General features: G+C 48.0%; 1 long non-coding RNA gene across 1 annotated transcript in view; it reads left to right on the top strand.

Moving 5' to 3' along the window:
* The window catches only part of LOC140213522 (uncharacterized), a 36,891-nt gene extending 24,688 nt beyond the window's left edge, over positions 1-12,203 (top strand). The window contains exon 3 of the long non-coding RNA XR_011890381.1: positions 11,930-12,203. This is a non-coding gene — a long non-coding RNA (uncharacterized lncRNA). The remainder of the gene's footprint in view (positions 1-11,929) is intronic.
* Positions 12,204-16,127: the final 3,924 nt, after the last annotated feature.

Below are 16,127 nucleotides of genomic sequence, written 5' to 3'. Positions count from 1 at the left end.
CGCCCATGCTCGTTGTGCTGGTGTGGGAGCTTTCAAAGATGTTCCGCGTATCCGCTTTCAGAAAGTCATGCTTGCGCTCTCAGGGCCATGTCTTATGGCGAACATGTTTTCCGTTCGTCAGAACACAACAGCGCGCTTAGATACATGTGGCAGAGCGCGTGCGGCCCACAAAGTTTTTTTTCAAAGGTGTCCTGCTCTCGCTCCCATGACCATCCTTCCCAGGGGTGGCTGGAACCTAACTGCTACTGGTACCTTTGACTATCTCCACTGTGTTGCTGCAAGGTACCCGGTGCATCGCTGGGGACGTTCGCCTTGCTGCGGGCGCGGCGACGTCATTCATATCGACAGCGCATTCTGATTGGAGAAACCAATCTTACTACAGAATCAGTGGCAACGTATCCGGACGGAGTTTGCACCTATCTACAACTTTGTAACACTGGTCAATGGAAGGAAAATGGTCATAGAAAAAACAAGCAAATCTGTTCGTCAATATTTACATACTATGTTCATATTATAAAATGTAACCACTTGTGTGAGCCATACGAACGTCTACCTAGTAAGCTTGGGTTACACAAAATATGGATTATTACAATCATGAGATGCCTCTATTTCTTTGTTTTCATTTTCAGTTTGTCTTGTTGATGCTGCTTGGTATCCTTCTCCTATTTTTGTTTTCTGTTGAGGTGAGTAACCACAAGTACTCTCACAAAAGCCTACGTAAGCTGCTTAATATCATAGAAGGCACTTCCCTATAAGTTTTCGAAGATCAATGTTGAATTCCCTTGTCTTAAAATAAAACAAATACAATAATGCAGCTAGAAAACACAGTCGCACTAACTGAAATCATAAGCAACATAACATTTTAGCAATGAGAACATGCGATAGCTTCCATATGTAATTTAAGTGAATTGTTCTTACTCTGTCCCCTGTAGGGATGTATTAGACATAGATAACCTCCTTTTTTTGCAGAATTCCTAAACCATCAATACAAGCAATTCAAGCACATAAAAAGAAGTAGGGGGGCCAAAGCCGTAACTTCCATATAAGTTATTTTTCTGAGACGCAATCCAACTGTATTCGTCCGCGCCTATGCACATCTGTGTATGTGTGTGCGTGTGTTAGTTAAAAAAGGAGCGATATAAATACAATTTCAGTGACAATTACGATACACCCTCAGGCGAAATTTTTGCGCACATCTATAGGTGTTTTAATTTTGCGATATATTGGATGGCGCGGACAACCTCTCTCGTTCGACACGTTGCAAAAGGGGCGAAGTGTGGCGCGACTGCCTCGTTAATCTGGAGATTGCGAGAGCCAGCGCGTTCATCCTACATTTTCATTGCATTCACTAAATTCATTTCTAAATTAATTTCTACACAGATTTTCATAGGAAAGAATTGAATCGGTCGCGGCGTGCTCAGCAGCGCCACGCTCTCGCAAGTCAAGCACTGTACACCAGCACATTCATCATCATCCCCTGCAGACAGACAGACAACGAACTTTATTTAATCCTGAGGAGCTACTGTCAGGACCTCCTAACGGGAGGCCATTGTAGCCGCTGGCCGCGCTCACGTAAAGGACTGAACGCCGTGACGCTCCGCTCTTTCCTGGGCCCTCTGGATAGCCTGGGCTTGCTTTCGGAGTACCGTGCTTCTGATGGCCTCCTCCCATTCGGCCTCGCTGGAGAGGAAGTCGTGAGGCAACGCGGGACATCGCCAGAGCATGTGAGCCATTGAGCAAAAGGTTTCAGTGCAGTCGGGACAACTAGGGTCCACATCCGAGTACATCCTACTGAGGAATCCCAGCGACGGGAAAGATCCCGTCTGCAGCATTCTAAGTGTAGCTGACTGACATCTACTGAGCTTAGGGTGAGGCAGAGGATAAATTCTCCGACCAAGTTGGTAGTGTTTCGTAATTTCATTAAATGTGAGGAGTGGATCGTTCTGCTCAGTCCCTTCCTGCCCCTCCGGAGCCTCCAGACCGTTGCGGCGCGTGAGTTCTCGCGCACGGTCGTGGGCAAGCTCGTTGAGGTTTGGGAATCCCTCGAGAACGTTCGTCCCCATATGTGCGGGGAACCACGTGATATAATGAAAACCGGGGCAAGCCCTTTTTTCTAAAATAGAAGCCGCTTCTCGTGCGAGGTTACCCGACTCGAAAGCTCTGATTGCGTCTCTCGAGTCGGTGTAAATGTAGGAACGCTCTGGGTCACACAAGGCCAGCGCAACCGCAATTTGCTCTGCTATACTCGCGGTGGCCGCTCTGACCGAAGCCGAGGACCGAAGCACCCCCGCCCGTCTACAACCGATAACGCGAACATTCTCCTGTTCCCGTACTGCGCCGCATCGACAAAGACCGCGGAGTCTCTGTCATCTCTAACTTTCTTCAATATGGCTCGTGCACGGGCTTTACGTCTACCCTCGTTATGCTGCGGATGTACCTTCCGCGGGAAGGGCCTCATTAGGTAGGTCGCCCTTGTTTCTCGTGTCAATGTTATACGCCGGTCCTCCAATATCCTAGGAGCCATGCCAACCTCGTCGAGAATTCGCCTGCCAGCATGGGTCGACGATAGCTTGACCACTTGGGCAGTGACCTGTGCCTCTATGATCTCGTCTATGCTATTGTGCATACCGAGTTGATCTAGCCTGTCGGAGCTCGTGGCAATAGACAAGCCTAGCACTTTCTTGATGCTCTTGCGCATGAGTGTCTTTAATTTGGTCTTTTCCGTTTTTGTCCACACTAGAGCTGACGCCACATAGTTAATATGGCTCATGAGGAACGCGTTGTACATCCGAAGGGGGTTGTCTTCTCCTAACCCCTTCTTTCGGTTGGACACCCTAGCAATTAGCCGCAATATATTCTCCGTTTTGACTGTAACGTGGGTAATTGTACTGGCATTACCGCCCCTCGCGTCTATAAGCATGCCTAGGATCTTAACTGAGTCGACTCTAGGAATTTTCTGCCCATTATTCGCGTATAATGCCACGGATAGCTGGTTGAGGGGTGTTAGACCCCGAACCCCTTGCCTTGCGGGTCTGTAAAGCAACAGCTCCGATTTACTCGTAGACAGCTTGAGACCCCTGTCCGCGAGGTAAGCCTCCGTCTCGTCCAAGGCCGCTTGTAGAGCTTGCTCCATTTCAGCTAGGGAGCCCCTTGAGCACCAGATCGTGATGTCATCTGCGTAAAGTGCGTGACTTATGCCCTGGAGGCCGCCCAGCCTATCTGATAGACCCTTCATGACTATATTTATGAGCAGTGGCGAGATGACTGATCCCTGAGGGGTACCCTGAGCTCCCAATCCGTCCGTACACGCTCGACCGAACCAGCTCCACCTAAATAGTAGCAGTTCTATTCATGAGAAACGACCTGACAAAGGCCTGTAATTTGACTCCCAGGCCTATCCCGGCCGTGGCTTGCAGAATGTATCTATGAAACACTGTGTCGAACGCCTTAGTGAGATCCAGGGCGAGAATCCCTCTCACGTCTCGGGTGCCGCTATCAAAGATTTGCTTCCTTAGCATTAGCATAACCTCCTGCGTCGATAGGCCGGGCCGAAAACCAACCATATTATGCGGGAAAAGGTTTATGCGCTCTATGTACCCGGAAACCCTGTTCAACATCGCGTGCTCCGCTACCTTGCCTATGCACGAGGTTAGTGATATTGGCCTCATGTTGTCCAAATGAAGGGGTTTTCCTGGTTTAGGGATGAGTGTCACTATAGCCGACCTCCATTCGTCAGTCACCTGTCCTGTCTCCCATACCCTGTTGACCTCCTTAGTAAGTAGTTCCACTGCTTTATCGTCCAGGTTTCGTAATATCCTGTTAGAAACTTTATCCGGACCCGGAGCCGATCTGCTGTTTAAATTGTAGATCACCGCCCTGATCTCTGATTCTGTGAAAGGCACGTCCAGTTCCTCTACCCTCGCGCACTCGATCTGCGGGTAATCATCTTCCTGCGTCGGCCCTATAGGAAGGTATCTATCCGCGATCGCATTCAAAAGTGACTCTTCAGTACCTCCCTCCTGTTTGTGCCAGTGTATGACTTTACTAAGTGTTTGCCTTTGATTATGCTTTGTCTCCGCGTCACACAGGAGGTGCTTGAGGAGGTTCCACTTCCTTCCTGAGCGCATGGACCCGTCTACTGCCGCGCAGACCTCGTTCCATTGTAGCCTATTGAGCTCCGCACAATATCTCTCAATGTCTCTATTAAGCACCGCAACCTTTTTTCCTCAGCCTACGATTTAACCTTTGTGTTTTCACCTCATCAGAATTGACGATTTCGCCTCCAACAGATGCGCTAGGTACGGATCCATTCCTAGGACCTCCGCTTCTGTTTGTTCTACCTTAGTAGCCCGCTCAACGTCCTCCGTTAGCGATTCGATAGCCTCGTCAAACGAGAAAATGTGCTCGTTCGCCCCTTCCTAAGTTTCCTGAACTCCTCCCAGTCCGTGACTCGAAATACCCTGGCCGGTCGGGCTTCCACCATTAATGTTACCGCTACTATGAAGTGGTCACTGCCCAGGTTCTCCTGCTTATTGGCCCACGTTACGTTACCTACGTTCCTTACACTGGCCAAATCAGGCGTTGTATCTCACGCAACTGACGTGCGCTGCCTAGTGGGGGAACCCTGGGTCAGTAATTACCGAAAACGCAAGATCATCCAGGATCCTCGCCAGGTTCTCTCCTTTTACAGTCCGTCTGACGTAGCCCCATGCATTATGAGGGGCGTTAAAGTCCCCAGCAACTATCAGAGGAGATTGTTTGGCTATCGAAGTCGCCTTCCTAAGCAGGGAGTTAAACGTCTGTCTCTGGTCCGATGGCGGGATATAGACATTAAGCACAAAGACGCTCTGCTTGAGACGCCCATGCGGTATAACCTCCACGAAATGGGCCTCCATCTTACCCCGTCCAGATCGGATTGGATGTTCAATAAAGGCTAGATTCTTTTTGATCATCGTAGCTAGTGCTCTGCCTCCATCGTTCCTGACCGACACAGTGTTGAAGCCAGAGAGGGTAGGATCGTCACATAGTGTCTCCTGTAATAAAAAAAATCTGCGGTTTTTCCACCTCATTCGCCAAAAGTTGCCGTAGCGGAGCTTTGCGCCTTTGAAAACTAGCTCATTTCCACTGCCACATTACCAGCTCTTTGTGATCGCCCGCCATGATGCTACAACATACCTTGCTCCACAGCCGGAGCAACCTCGGAGTGATTCACTGCCTTGCTTTGCCCTCGGACCTTGGCTTTGGCCTTAATCGCTGCCTTTTTTTCTAGTACGGTCACTCTTTGGACCAAAAGCTTTACGCTTTCCTGATTTTCTCTACTTATCCAAAGTAGTTCCTCCAACATCTTTTTTTGCTGGACCTCTCCCTCACACGTTTCGGAGTCGGTCTCGTCGTTAGGAAGGGGGGCCTTACGCTTTGCTTTAGTGAGCCCTACGCGGGGTATATGTTCGACTACCTGTGGCGTCTGGCCGCTCGCCTCTATTTCAATGGACTTTGGATTTGCCTTGGCGGATTTGAGTCAGCGTACCTCGTCTCTAAGCTCCTTAACTGCCTTAAGTAATGCGCCCACGTGCGACTTACTACCATGCTCTGGCGAAGCCTACCGCGTTAGCTCCGTGGGTCTCTATAGCTCCTTCTTCTTCTTCCCTTTGACACGATCCGCCCAGGTAGGCTTCTCCCTCTATCCGTACGTCGGACACTGAGTGCCCTCTTGATCTGGAGCGCTGCCTGATTGCACCGCGCTTCTGCGCAGCTGGCGTGCGAGAGCGGCTTCTTTCGGTGCTGCGCTCCTGCACAGCTGGCGTACGCGAGCGGCTCCTGCCGCCAGCCGTGATGACGTCGGTTCCCAGCTTCAGCGGCGCGTCGACGCCGCTGCCGCCGTCTTCTTCTGACAATATATGGAACTTGAAATTTGTCCCTACACTCTTTGGCCGCAGTGGGGTGCGGGCCACCGCACAACGTGCATTGCGGATCGCACTGGTGACCTTCCGCCGGCGATCGTTTGCCGCAGGTGCGACACCACTTGCTTCCCGGGTTCGGACACACGTCGGTCCGGTGTCCCAGTCCTCCGCAACCGTAGCAGACTTCCGTGTGGCGTCGGTACAGCGTGCAGCGAAACATGCTCGCGCCGCATGCCACGTAGTTGGGCACCCTCATTCCCTCGAAAAGTACCACCACCGCTGTAGTGTTCTTGATCCGCCTGGCCACCAAAGCGCCCGGATTCCGATTATTTACAGTTCTCGCTCTGATTTGAGCCTCGCTGACTTCCACGTCGACTCCTCTTATGACTCCTCTACACGTATTCTCGGGTGGGGCCAGGTACGCCGCCACCCCAAACGTGCCTTCACCGAGCCTGATTTGCTGCACTCGGGCGTACGCGTCCGCGTTTTTCTCGTGAGGAGTACACACGAGAAAAATGTTCTGAACTCCATTGGGACACATCGTGTCCTCTTCGATTGCGGCTGGAGCCAAGGATGCCGCCATGGCCAAGGCTTGCTCAAAGCGTTTTTTACTGACCTTGTTGACATTCAGGCCGTCGCGTGGTCTAACAATAATGCGAAAAGTGTCCCTCGGCAGTCGAGGCAGCCTGGAAGCAGCGGTGACGCGTCGTATCGCGTCGCGTGGTGCGACGGTGCGGCCGCCGTCCCTCCGTCTGCCACTTGTATTTCCACCGTCTTGACCCGAAGAATATTCTTCCGTGTGCCTGCCGGGCCGGCGGCCGTACTCCACCTTCCAACCGGCGTCGCATGCCTCTTCTTGAGCCTTCCACAACGTCTATCCTGAATTCAGAGTCCCACATGCGCGGGAGTAGCCCTAAGCCTACCCTCGCCGTGTTTCAAACACTCGCAGAACGGCAAAATACCCTCCCACCGACGAAAACCCGGTATCGGCAGAGTCCTCTTGACGTGCCACGTCGATTAAGGCATAACTCGCCCGGTTTCGCAGGGAGACCCACACGAAAATATTGATGAAAGCTGGAGCCGATGTCAAAGCGTCCGCACTAGTCAACTTCTTCTTCCTCCCTCATCATCCCCTGCAGCAGCCTATTCTTTTGTTCACTGCCCCAGCACAAAGGCCTCTTCCAGCAATCACCAATTACACCTGTTTTGCGCTAGCTGATTCCAACTTGCGCCTGCACATTTCTTAATTTCTTCACCCCTCGTAATGGCGCGTCCCTTCAAAACGGCCCTTGGTTTCTCTTGGTACCTATTTTGTAACTCTAATGGGCCGTCATATATCGGCCCTGGGCATTAGATAGCCTGCCCTTCTGCATTCATTTTTCTCTTGATGTCAATGGTAATATCGGCGATCCCTCCTTGCTTTTTTGTACAACTTGGACGAAGGCTAAAGTTTTGCGAAGAAAATGAAACGAAGCTAAGCGAAAGGAACCCATTACACAACACGAGCACTTGTGGTATTTTCTGTACACCTTTCGCATGTCGCCGTTTTCTTTTTGTTCGCGCACTTTTAACCTTTCTTCAAGTACGAACCAGCAAGCCATCAAGAACGCCCTATTAAAGGCCTTGATCCACGCCGTCCTTTTCCTGTCTTTTAACGTTACGCATAACATTTATCGTTTCATCGCTCTTTGCACGATCATTACCTTGTTCTCTACTTCTTTTACTACCTCCGTATTGGTGCCCTTTATGTTTGCACCGTATAATACAATGGTTGTACACTTTTACAGCGTAAGCTGTTCTGGGCTCATTGAAATGACCGATTCGGTTGGCGAGGGTGTCCGCCGCCAACCGGTGACCGTAGCAACTATCCCGGGGACTGAGAAAAAAAATACCCAGTTCACGGCGGGATCGAACACTGGCCCGCTGTGTAGGAAACAACTATTCAACTACTGAGCCACGCGAACGCTTGCTAGCGTGCAGCGTAAAAATTCCCTATAAACGCGTCCTAACACCCGAGGAGATACGTCACGTGACATGCGCGCCGCGTAGCGTCTATGCGTAAAATATTTTGCGCTGTAGTTACATATTAATACGAAACACAGAAGGCCGAATACCAGATTCAGAGGCAGCGGTATAATGCAGTTAAAGATTTGAGGAAGAGATGTTTAGGTAGATGCATTCAAGAATGCTAGAAAAATATATATTGTTTACCTGAAGAATCCAGCTGGCTAGGTGACTATGTCACCGCCTCGTTTGAAAGGTGATGCCAATAAATCAACATCATCACCACCATTAGCATCGTATCCTACCACTTCTCATATCAAACACACTAGGTGACCATGTCCACACCGAGTTTCCAAAGAGATAGCCAATAGTCATCATCATTAGCATCCTACCGTGCCACTTGCCTTGCGATGTGAGAAGGCAGCGAGTAGCATCTATGCGTGCGCCGTGTGCATTGCAGTTGCATATTATAACAGCAGCTGGCATGCCATGTAGCATTTGCATAGGTGGCGGCACAAGGCATTGAGAAAAGTATTGAGAAAGATAAAGAAGACTATGGAGATGTACAATAGCTGATGCAATGGAAAACATGTATGACACACCTGAATAATTCGAGCAGGCTAGATGACTGTTTGTCACCGTCCCGTTTCAAAGGGAATGACAATAAATGATTGTCTTCATCATCGGCATGACATCGTACCATTTGACATCGCGCCACATAGCGTCGATACGTACAAACCTTAGATTTCAGTTCCCCGGTATATTCCAATAGGGGCGCCATAACATGAAACTATTCCAAACTTTTATATTCCATGTCTACAATCGACTCTCCGTGATTGGTCAAAATCTTTTTGGAGCACCCCCACTTCACCTGTCTATCACAAGACGTCACGCAAACCACGATCGCTCCCCATCTGATATGACGTGTACATGCTTATTATGCATGATTTCACCGATCAAAAGAAAAATTATTTCATATTCGACGTCTCTCGCTATTAGCCCTCGGCTATTTGTAAAAATTTTAGGTCTGCACCCACTTCACCTAGCTGTCACGTGACGTCACAAAACCGCGAAAACGTACTGTCAAAGTGACGTGTACGGCTAATTATGCATTGAAATGCCGAAAAAAACTGATTTTTCTTATGAATAGCCGGAAGTTGCCCCGTTCTGCATGAGTTATTTTTGTACTATAATTTTTTTTTGCGTGGCCTTGTAACGTTTTCGAGCACTTTCAGCATGTTTACGACGTTGCTCTGCCAACTCTTCTTTGCTGAGAATCCATTTTAGCGACATTATTTACTTTCCGTTGCATGCCTCCGCGATTTTCCACCAGCCAGCTCAAGCTAAGCAAGGGAAAGCGGACCAATCGCAGACGCCGGCACCACCCTCTTCATCCGGTTGTCGATTTTCAGCGCAGTGGCTCGGCCCCATTGAATTTCTCTCTACTTGAGCTTGCTCCTCGGTTCTTGTCAGCCAATTAAATAAGACAAGCCGCTAAGCGTAGGCAATGTTATTCATTTTTCAAGTAGACAAAAATGACCTCCTATGATCGAGGAGAGAGTTTGATTGGTCTGTTCATAAAACCCTGCGAATGACTGCCCGATGCTTGCACCGCGTTTAGGCAAATTTGACGTCAGGAGAGTGGAATAAAAAACATATTGGAATAGCTTTACGTTATAGGGCCCTATGTGTCGTGACTTGTAGCAGTTGCATAGAGCATTTGCATGCTGCATGTTCTAGATCTGGTTAACTCAAGCAGGCTAGGTTACCCGGTATCACCAGCCCGCTTGGAAGGGGATGCCAATGAAACATGTCCTCTACCAACAGCCAGCCAGTGCATGGCTTTCGTGGCTTGTCATTTCCTTGTCGCTAAACTAGGCAAGAAATATGACTCCCAGAGTTTAACTGTCTTGATGGGCAATGCTTTTTCGTTGACGCGGGAATAGAAAAAATGAGCCATATTCTCGTAACTCATTTCACAGTCCCTATTTTGCGGACGCTCATGTCAGCTAAGGGAAGAAGCGAACACTACTACATGACGTGTTTCTTGTTACCACTTTTGGTGAAGTGCCCTCTCTTGTTCAATGTGCTACTTGTGGCTGTATTTGAAAAGTACACTGTGCGTAATGGAGCAAGGCAAACTTTCTTTGCCTCCATTCGAGTGGTCTGGCTCGTCTACTGCTTGGTTGCTCAACCAGTAAGCAGGGCCGATCCAGGAGACAGTCTGGTAGTTATGTGGGCAGCGTAAGAGCAAACCGGGTCGAACACGGAGCAGTTGCACTAGTCAGCAGGACTAATCAGAGGCAGTATAATAGTAATCTCGATTACAATGGAGGCCGCTGTACTTCAACACAGGGCCGATCATTGAGATAGATCATTGAGCTTTTATAGCTCAATGATCTATAACTCGGCCTATAACGGAGACCATGTAATAGCAACAGGGCCTAGAATATAGACATCCTGAAGTAAACAGGGCGCACCACGGAGACAGTGTAGTAGGAAACTGGGCTGATCACCAATAGAAAAAATAAGCCCAATAAACTGGGCCGATCACGGAAACAGTGTAATGGTAAGCTGACCACGTCACAGCAACTGTTAAAGTAAACTGTACTGACGAAGGAGAGTGCGCAAGTAAATGAGGCCGACCACTAGACGGTGTAATATAAAGCTTGGCAGATCACGCAGTCAGTGCACTTGTTAATTGCGCCGATCACAGAGACAGCTCTTATAGTAAAAATGCCGATCACGAAGATAGTATAATGTCAGGCAGGGAAGATCACGCAGATAGTGTAATAGCAAGCGCCGCTCATCACGAAAACCTCTTTTATAATAATATAATCGATCTCGGGTACAGTGTAATATTAGGCTTTGCAAATACTGCAAACAGTATAATATTAATTTTGGTCTACCAGGGAAGAAGTAATAAAAAATCGTCTCGCAGGCACTCCGTACAGGTGGTAAGTAGCGAATCTGAAACGTGCGATCCCGGTGTTTATCACCGGGTTAATCCCGACGGCTCGTTAAACGACGACTTGGTAGGTTGCTGGATCCTGGGTACGGAGTTGCTGCTTGCGCTCGTCTGCACGGGCCCATTCTTATCGCCGGGCTGCAGCATCGGCACGGCGTATACGAGCTCTTTCCCGGTTCTGCTCGTCACGCTGCTGATCGAAAGCTGCCTGCTCTTCAGGAATACCTATGACGCGTGGCCTACCCATTTCAGAGCCGGGGCGAAGCTGATGAGCGCACTCGGCTGCGATGGAGAGCAACGACGTCAATGCTGCGCAGCTAATTCAACAACACCTAAATAACACGAACCTTTTCACTCCGATCCATGACGTCATGTCACCCGACTCGACTGTCATAGAATATAGTGCGGATGCTCCGGAAAATCTGGAGAAGGCAACAGTGATTTTGACGCCGACGATTTCATCGCGCCAGCATTCTCAGTGAAAATTGCGGGCCAGGCACCGTGAGGTCATGGATCGGAGCAAACAGACCTTGTGCTAATCATGCGCCTCTCTCTCTCTCTCCCCGCGCATGCACATGGGGCTGCGCCGGAGGAGTTTTCGCCGTACAAGCGATCGACAGATGGACGTACGGACACACGAATCGGCTAGCCATATACAGCTTCGCTGTAAAGGTTGCCAGATCCTGATGGCGGTGTCATCGAAATTGGGTCCATTCCTGCGTATGTGTCCTCCGTGGTTGTGTGTGGGACGTGGCGAGGAATCGCTGCGTCTTTCCTGGCCGCAACGCGTTCACTGTGCTGCAAAATGCGATGCAGAACGCGAACTGTTACGTGCTCTTTACCAAGAAGCCATCTGACAGACAACATCTTCTGTAGAAGCAACTGAACAGTGGCTCGCACGTACTTGGACATTATTAATATTTGACGCCTGATGTGGGTTTTGAGATAACACGTTTTTAACACTGGTTGGAAACATTACTAGGGCTTCATTTAATAGTTAAAAAAAAAGGTGTGGCTTGGCCGTAATATTTTTTTTTATTTCTCCTGTTTCTTGCAGATATTCATCCTATACAGGCTGGGAATATTCGTCGACAATTTACCCAAGTAACGGCAGGAAGCCTTTGTTCAGGGGCTGCCTCACAAATAGCGCTGCATCATCTCGTACCCGTTACCAAAAGCCAAGAGTTGTCATCTCAACGAATAATTCAGGGGCGCGCATCGACCTTATTCTTTCTTTTTTGCTTTCTTTTTTGAGAGGGTGGGTGAGTCTTATTATGCGGTGACGAGAGTAATTTACACAGCCATTTTTAAAATAAACGTAGTGACTATAAACAGTGCTCACGAGTCTGCGTTACTTTATTTTCAGTATATTCGGATGTTTGTTTCGGCAACGCCGAAAAACAAGAACACACACCTAACAGAAAGATGCCTCGCTGTAATCAAAAGTTCCCATCTATATTTCCCATGTCAAGTGCCCTCGCGATATCAATGCTAATATTCCGAACTACCCCTGCCAAACCCGCAGGTGGTGTGCCATTACACGTCTGACCTTTAATTTCCTAGACATCTATCAACGTTCCAGAAGAGTGGATTGTTGAGCTAGTTGGTTTTCCATAACTGAACTAGTAACATGGCACAATAAAAACCACAGGCACAAGGGAGGTGGACAAAGACAAGCGCTTCTCTTTGTCCACCTTTCTTGTGCCTGTGGCTTTTATTGCGCCAAGTTATTAGTTTAGTTATCTATCGACATGTCTAGGGAATTGTCGGCGGCTGCGTATGATGCGACTGAGCACGGTCATGCGAGCACTATCTCTAAATCGATCTGTGACGTGTACAGAAACTATAAGCCCCGAGGGCTCAAAGCTTCTGAGTGCGCTGCGTTGTCGCTATTGGTGGGTGTTGAAAAGAGAGGCCACACGAAGTTAAATTGGCTCGCTGCAGCTGCCGCTCCTCCTCGCGCAAGCGCTTTTACAGCGGGAGTCCGCGTTCATCGAGTGAGATGTGTTTCTGTTTGCCTGTGCTCTCGTGATACCATGCTTGTTCATTCAGTTTGTTCATTCAGTAAATGTTTACGAATTTATAGTGCCGATAAAACTACTATCCTTACTTCGCATACATATCTAATAATTTACTATTTCAATAGATGCTTCGCCTTTCGGGCTCGACTGCGACTTATAAAACAGCTTTTAGGCATTTGGAAATGTCAACTTTGCTGCAGTTCGACATAAAACTGGAGCAAAAGTGTAGCTTTTGTCCCATGACTGTTTATTGACATATAACACCAGAACTTCCATATTGAAGCAGGCTACATTCGTCAGGGAGCTCGAGTTCGAGGGCTATAAGGCGATGGTTCGCCTTCTTCAGAGGTAAGATTCCTTGGACATGAAAACAAATCATTTGTTTGTTACTAATGCTCCATGTGTGGTTTTAATAAAGACTCTTCATACCGTGGTACGTATGAATTATTTACAGAAATTCGCACGTTTTGCATTCATAGGTAAATGTCCATCTATAATACTAGTCAAAATGAGCATGCATTTTTCGAAAACTAGCAGCAATGCATTCGATATACGTATTGCGTTTGGCACTGTTCGCATCATAATCGATCTGTTCACAAAAATTATCCTTCAGAAATCCGTGCTGTTTAGTACCCAACGTAAGCACTTAATACATTTTCATCCCTAAAGGGGCTGTTTTGCCCCATGATTGACATGTCCAGCCATAAGGAGCAAGATAAATACGGTGAAGACAAAAAGTTTTCCTTCTTGGCGAGTTCTGGCAACTGCGCATGATGGTAGTGGCCGCAAACGATTGGAAAATTGCCTAAAATAAACATTGATAGCTATCGCCGTCAAGTTCTGTAACTTTTCAAAAATGGTTACCTGGTCGAGTTGTATTTGTCTTCACCGACAAACTGTTGTGTCAGGCATTTCAATCGTAACCCCCCCCCCCCAGTTGCTCGGACCTTATACACATATTTTCTACTGTACCCTCTGCGATCAAAAATCGGGTACGTTAGTTTTTACTTTTACAATCCTCAGGGTACGGTATCAGTCATGTGACAAAGCAACACCCTTAAAGGTGATAAAATTTTTACTCTGTACTGCCTTCACGCGGGTGACTAAAGAAAGAAACTATGGTAATAAAGTGAGTGATGTGTGCTATTTCAGTATTCGCGGTAAACGTTGAATTACGGTCTCTGGTGTGGAAAGGCATGGAGGCGACACGCCCAAGAGAACTCACCGGTGCAAAAATAATCCATGCGCTCTGACAGTACTGCATGTGTCTGTGTTTTAGCAAAAGATGCATGCTTCATGGGAGCCTGTAGCATTTGGCGGCGAGAAAATCGCAGAGCAGGACTTGCGTTATGATCGAACCAGATTGCTGAACTTTACGGAACAATGACGACAACTATGTCAAAACGATGGCATAACGGCATGAATGATATTTTCTGGAGGCTTTCCAGGTTTGGGGATGGTAACCATTTCCACATGTCGCCAAGAAACATGAATGACAAGCTCTATTCTTGGCACCTAAATTCCCCTCGAGAAGTTTCCCTTCCGTGCGTTTTTTAGGGTCAGAAAGCACGCAATCCAGTCCTCGTGCCTTGCACCGCTTCGATAGGTATATTGACGCTAAAAGGTGCAGCATATCCAACTAGATGACATCCGTATATAGCGAAGCTTTGTGTGATTGCATAGATGCAAAGCACAAGTTTGTGTTTATTGAATGTTTGCAAAAATGATACGGAAGGCCTTATCTCCACAGTATAGCTGTGGAGGACGTATATAATGAACAGACTGAAAGAGAAACACAGTCTTGTAGGTCTGTACTAAACTGAATAGACCACTCCCGTCTTGGCAACAAGATAAGGTTACCCCTGCATTCAGAAACTCTACTGGCCAATTCGGTCATTTGGTTCTCGCAGTGATGAGATCGCGCAAAGGACGCGATGGCGCTACGATGACCGGTGACTGTAAAACAAATAAGGAACAATTTAAAGAAAAGCTTTCTTTGTCCCTTCCTTCGATTTTTCCGCTGCTGTTGGTGTCTCCAACGACGCGTCGAGAAGGAAGTTCAGAGCGTGCATAAACATGGAAGTATCCTGGCAGAGAGGAAAAGCGACGCGAGAGACTCCTTTGGATCCTTCCACTGAGCCCCAAGTATACAATGGCCTCTGGAGCTACATCGAAATTGTTAGATTAGGCCCTTGATAGCTTTAAATAGGCACGAACCCCAGCAAAGCATTGCTGCAACTGCAGCGGTTATCCTTATACTAACGCGCAAGTCATGAGCAGATGTATATAGAATTGTAATAAGTATGCAGGTATAATCGGGAGAGAAGGGTAGAACAGGCACAGTCGCGAAACGAGCGAATAACAGCATTGCCACTCATAGCTGACAGTTCCTATACAGGAGAGGAAGAGCAGGACAGGGAAAAGGTGATGTGAGAAGATACGGGAGCCCTCCTACTGAAGACACGGCAGCACTTGCGGGCGAACTGAAGGTACAGCAGTGTCCCCTTCTGCTATTTCAGAAAAACAACCATGGAACTTTGTCAAGCGGACAACTGACCCAGTGCGTGCGCATTCAAAGTAGCATTACATTACCGTATCGTCGAGGACGACACTACGGAAGCGGCCGCAAGTTAGATAAACACTTCTGCCTAGCGTAGGGGAGCGAAGAACTGTTGCGTCGAAAAAGAGACCAAGAAAAAAAAAGGCGTTTACTTGCAACTGAGTTTCTTTTGAGAAAAAGAGCACCAGAAACATCCTTTCGCATGCGCTGACATCTGATACATGAAAAAAATATTCAAAATTTAAATAAGATCACCTGACACACGAGGAAACGTCACGGCATAAAAAAGACAAACTAGTTGGGGTTACAGAAACATCGGCACGTGTAAAAGGCTTAAAAGAAATCATTCCGATAAAGCAGCTTGGAGGGAGGGGGGACGAGGTGCACAAGGAAAAATTCAACAATGAACGAAGAACATTAATTCCTGGTCATCAGAAACACTTACGGTCTACTAATGCAAGGAAGTAAAGGTCCTCGCTCTTTGTCCGAGGGGCCCAACGTCGAAGCAGATCATTAAAGGGCGGCAGATACCCAGGGATCCAAATTGGTCTACCAGCAGGTTTCAAACACGGTTCCCCAAACCCAACTGTCCGATGCTCTACCCATCGCGCCAAGGGCCACCCATTTACCGAAGTTAACGTGAAATAGTTTCGCAGGGACAGAATAAAGCACAC

Source organism: Dermacentor andersoni, chromosome 10 (assembly GCF_023375885.2).
Source record: "Dermacentor andersoni chromosome 10, qqDerAnde1_hic_scaffold, whole genome shotgun sequence".
In the NCBI taxonomy this organism is placed as follows: Eukaryota; Metazoa; Arthropoda; class Arachnida; order Ixodida; family Ixodidae; genus Dermacentor; species Dermacentor andersoni.
Note: the sequence above shows the minus strand (reverse complement) of the source record. Positions and strands in the feature narration are given on the sequence as shown.